The sequence below is a fragment of the Rhizophagus irregularis genome, chromosome 6 (assembly GCF_026210795.1).
Source record: "Rhizophagus irregularis chromosome 6, complete sequence".
NCBI classification, from domain to species: Eukaryota; Fungi; Glomeromycota; class Glomeromycetes; order Glomerales; family Glomeraceae; genus Rhizophagus; species Rhizophagus irregularis.
In genome coordinates, this window is record NC_089434.1 from 1,105,270 (window position 1) to 1,111,269 (window position 6,000).

The following is a 6,000-nucleotide window of genomic DNA, read 5'->3' on the forward strand; positions in this document are numbered from 1 at the left end:
AAAAAACTCTTCCAATATAACGTGAATTCTTGAACTATTATATTATTACTTTTGAGTTTTAACGTATAAATAAGTATAATCCATTAATAAGTAAACGTTGATTTTTTAATATCGTCTTCTAAATCCTTTTTATATTTCTCTACGTAGGCAAAATTATGGTTTTCTACCTCGATAATATCAATTTTATACTTATCTAATCATTCTTCAATAAAAGATAACTCGACCATGTATTTATTATCAAGACGTCTTCGTATATTTCTCTCATTTATAAAGTTAATAATAATTCTCATTATCTGCTCATCTGTTATAATCGTTACATTACTATTAGAAGGAATTATTAATAATATTAATATACAGTTCACCCTCGCTATAGTGAAGCTCATGGGCTGAAGGTTAAGATTCACTATAGTAAGGGATTCACTATAGCGAAGGTGAACTGTATTAAGAATTATTATTTATATAGAAAATCCGTACCTGAGCTTTTCTTTACTATAGCAAATTATTCACTATATAAAAATTCACTATAGCGAGGGTGAACTGTATATGATAGTGTGTAAAATGGTGTCATCCATGAAAGCAGTCGTGTTGAATGTCAAATTTTCATCTATTTTTTTTCATCACTTGATCGTACATCGTCTTTATATCTTACTTCAATTCTATAACAAACTTCATTTCTTACTAATTCTAGTCTCGTTAGTGAAACATCGTAAAAAATACGCCATAATATTGGTGACCAAATCTCACCTTGGTCTAAACCGTCCCTTACATCGTAACTTCTTTGTTTACAATAACTCTATTAAATCTGTTATTAATGATATCCTACTATATTGATGAGTTTTGTAGGAAGTTTTAAGCGTCCTAAGTTTTTTTCAAGCATAATACTACTAACAGAATCATAGACCTTTGAAATGTCCATTAGTAAAATTCAAGCTTCCTTTTTATATTTGTTGGCGTCTTTTATAATTCCTTGAATAATTTTAATTGGTTCAAACACACAGTTGTTACTCAATGCCACGTAATTATTAGGATTAAGAATTTCACTGATAATATTGCGTCAAGTCTTTTCTTTAAAATTTTCATCATTAGTTTTCTTGCTGTTTCAATAAGAGTTATCGGACGCGTTAAATTTAGATCCTTATTCCAACCTTCTTTCTTCTCAATTGGATACACCAGTCTTCTTCATTCTCTAAACACTCATTAATTATTAATATTAAAAGCAATTTTGTAGTATCTTTAGCTTTTTCCAAAATACATACGTTATACCACTACTTCCCGCTGCGGGCGCTGCCTTATTATTTTTTGATAAACTAATTATTTCTGTTGTTATAAACTAATAAATTATAAAAAAAATATCGTTACTTGTGTTACGAAAGGACGAAAGGTGCATAATCAGAAGGATCATCCCAAAAAGAAATTGAGATGACGTAAGTGGATTGATGTAAAGAAAATACATGGGTTAATACGAGATATAGTTCACTCTGGACAATTGCCGTTATTAAATTTTTACTAATATGGTAGGAAATTTTATAATCAAAATTATTTCTTTTAAACAACAAACAAGATGATAAATTTAATATGAAAATCTTAGTAAGGAAACATTAGAACAACGAATTATTTCTGCATAGCAGACAAAATTTTGATTTTGCAAATTAACCGAATATATGTGTAAAACTTAGTAATAACCAATAAATAATACAAGTATTAAGTAATTTATTCTTAATTTTTATTTAAAAATTATCCCTGCAAAAATTTTATGTAAAAACTCCGTGAATATAATACATTTACGGAAAAAATAACAAAAAATCTAAGCAACTTGGATAATTTCCATGTTTTGAGGCTATAAATTCCGTGCATTATTTACATTTGGTGTTCTAAAGGATTTAAGAAAATTGGGTTGGCGTATATTAGATATTGGTCTAAGATCTTCGATATAATATCATGACATGATAAGATGTATTTAGAAAATAAAATAAAAATTCTATCATGATAAAATTAATATAATTATTGTAAGCATAATAAATGAGAGTTCTTATATACTAATAATTAAATAAACAATTAAATTTCATCCGGACATACTAACATGGAATAAAAAAAACACGGAATAAATGTTCGATATAAAATATACAGAAGATACGAAAAAATTGTTATGGTGTTACCGAATTTTTTCGTAACAAATTCATTATAAAGTATATAAAATTATAAATTCATTTATACAAAATAATATACATTTGCAATTGCTTCAAAGTATTTTATAAACTATAAAAATCATCTTTAATAATTGGTCGCATTATATCACCTTGAAATACACTATTATTTTCTTTAGCATTCCTTTTTCACATTTAGATTATGTGCAATCATATAATAGACAATGAATGAAAGCATATTTGCGGACTATAAAAAAGTAATGGTTATTATAATTCAAGTTGTTAAAGAACATTACATTTATGTTATTAGGCCATTCCAAACTAATAATTAGTTTAACGTTTTTTCTGGCTGAAAATTTTGGGGGGGAGGGAATAATTTAAACATATATAATATTTAAACATATTAAAATTTTCGGAAGTTTCGGTAAAATCGGAAATATTTGGTACACCCAATTTCAGAAAAGAGAGGGGGGCTTTAAACATATGTGAACATATGTGTTTAAATTATTTTAAAATTTTCAAAAATAGGGGGAAAGGAGGACGTTAAACTAAAAATTGATTCGGAATGGCCTAAACTTCGATGATTTATCGCAAAAAAATAAAATTTTCTAAGTTCCACTAAAATTCCTTCAGGTAAATTGACTCGAATTTCGCTATCAGTCATAGATCACCAGCTTCGATATAATTAACACCACGAAATGTATTTTTGATAATCATCGATGTCAACATATTATGCGGTAAAGGCTCATCAAATGATCTTCTTATCGTCTCTCTTTTCTTTATTTTATTTTTTTTTTTATGTTGAACGGGTGTCGTCTAAAATCTTGAAACTCAAAATCCTAAAATCCAACAGGTCAAAATCTTTACAGAACGACTTTCAGGCAGCATTAAAGCTTAATGTGGGCCAATTTTTCTGGATTTTGGATTTCGGGATTCGGAGTCGGGATTTTGAGTTTCGGGATTTCGCTGTTGAACAGCGTCTTCAATTCCTTTAACTTTATTTTCTCAGGATATTTATATTTTTCTTTTTTTTTCTTGTATTACTAGTAATTTGAAATTATTTTACACACACTATATTTGTCGTCGGAATTAATTACGGTGTATGGAGTTTATACCCTTATGCCGTAATTCAAATACCGTAAAATAAAAAGATTGCGCGATATAAAAAAAAGAAATCCATTTGAATATTTATCAAAAAATCAACATAAGCATTATAGATTTACAATTTATGGCATTATTTAATATGCATTTATGAATAATATATAGCATATTCAACATGCCGAATTTAATAATTCGCTATTTTCGACGATACGTCGATACGTACAGTCGTACAATATTAGTTGATCACCGACATAATTTGATTCAAGATGTGTGATTGTCAATTATACAATGAGATGTATGACGCTCTCTAAATTAAATATTACCACTTCAATTATTAACTGCATGTGATAAATTTGTTAAATGGGATTTTTTCTTAAATTGATAAACAGTATTACTTTAGGTCTTTTATTTTAAAACCCGATATAGTCAATATTGGATATTAAAAGATTTGATATTAAATTCGCAATATAATCTTGATAATACATAAAATATTATCCTGATGGGCCATATTTTTTATTACAAGGATCTACCGTATAATGCGGCCTGAAGAATTTTGTAAATTTCAGAGCTTTGACACATTATATGTTTGAAACTTACATAATTATATCGCCAGAAAATGAAAGGGGTATTATAACTACTAAGAGAGCTATGGTTTTGAACAATATTCCGCAGTTTCTTGACAGGTTCAGCTATACCATATCCAGTTTGCCAATTAATGTGTTGATTATATTCATTTCGTTACGTACAGTAATACATGCCAATTTTGCAAAACTTTTGCCAAAATAAATGATTTAATTACTTACCATATGAAAAAATCTAGAAAAAACTCCAATAAATGATCATTTTTCTAGTTTTTATTTCGAAGAAACTCAGGCACGTGATCATTTTTCCGAAAAATTTTTTATAGGGTTATAATGTTGTCTAAATTATTCATGAACAATCACAAACCCCAATCCCGTAAAATATCTCCGCAATCATAATGCATCCTAACTTTATATATTTAGTCCTATTCAGTTATAAAAAAAATTGTGTAACATAATACATTACGTACCGCTGCGGTAAATATAAAATATTAAATTTATTTAGAGATGATATAGTAATAAGAAAATCAATTTCTTGGTTTAATTTCAACTAATAATTCGACACAAGAAACTAAAATACCGCCATCACACTTAACTTTAATAGGAGAATTCATATCTACTAAATTAATTTCATATTTTCTAAACAATAAAGCAATCAAACAAACTAATTCAATCGTTGCTAACTTTCTTCCTGGACATAATCTTAATCCTCCACCAAACATGATAAAAGAATTTTTCTTTGGTTCAAAATTTTCATCCATCCATCTATCAGGGTTAAATTTATTAGGTTTCTCCCAATAATCATTATTATTATGAATAGCTTGAATGTTAGCTAAAAACAATGTATCAGCCGGCCATTGATATCCTGCTATTTCACTAGGTTTATCAATATATCTTGTATTAAAGTGCACAATTGGGAGAATGCGAGCTGTTTCTTTTACAATTGCTTCACAGTATTTTAAATTATAAAAATCATCTTTATTAATTGTTCGCATTTTATCATCTTGGAATATACTATCAATTTCTTCTAACATTTTCTTTTTCACATTTGGATGATGTGCAATATAATAAATAATGAATGAAAGCATATTTGCAGACTATATTTGAAATAAAAAAAAGGAATTGTTAATATAATTCAAGTTAAAGCATATTGCATTTATGTTAAAAATAAAACATAAAATTCTCTAAAAACTTACTTTGTAAGATCCATTGGAAATTCCATCGAATAAATTGACACGAATTTCACTGTCAGTCATAGATCTATTGGCTTCACCAGTTTCGATATAATTACCATCACGAAATGTATTTTTGATAATCATCGATGTCAACATATCATGAGGTAAGGGTTTGTCCAATGGTGTATCTTCAATTTGTTGTCTACGTCTCTTAATAATTTCATCCAGTTTTTGATTGGTAAAACCTATGTTTTGAAGTATATCATTTGCTATATTTTTATAATACGGAACATAACGTCGTATAAAAGGAGTAGTTACGGAAAAGAATAAATATCCCGTATGAAATTTACGAATTGCTTGAAATAATTTTTCAGAATCTTCGACTCTCTCTGATTGATGACCAGATTTTTCATCACTAAGAGTATTAAAATAATTTGCCATTGAATAAGTCCTTTCCCCAGTTAATAATTTGATTATCATATCATTTTTATAATGATTAAACCAAATAAAAAAATCTAATTTATTTTTTTTTTCTTTGATAATTTCTTCTCTAGAAAATAACTTATCCCAATAACCTTCTAATTCATTGAAAAGTTCGTTTGTCCAATCAATAACTTCATTAGTAAATTTCGGTGACAAAATAGCTTGATTAAAAAAATGACGATTAAATGTCCAAGACTTAAAATTATTATTGTACGTTATTCCTTTTCCTTCAATTCCCAATTCTTTTAATCCCTTGTAATTTGCAGATCTCATTCCATGTGTACTCTTTGATAAAAAATCCTCAAGATATTCTGCTCGACATAATACTATGCATCGCAATAAATTATTAGTTTCATATATGCCACCATATTTCTCGTAACAATATTTATAAAACATTGTGGTATCTCCATTATACCAAATAATATAAGGAAGAGTGCCAATTAGTGGGAACGGGAAAGGGCCAGGTAAAGGATTAACACGAGTAAAATATTTGTAATAATAATATATCACATATAT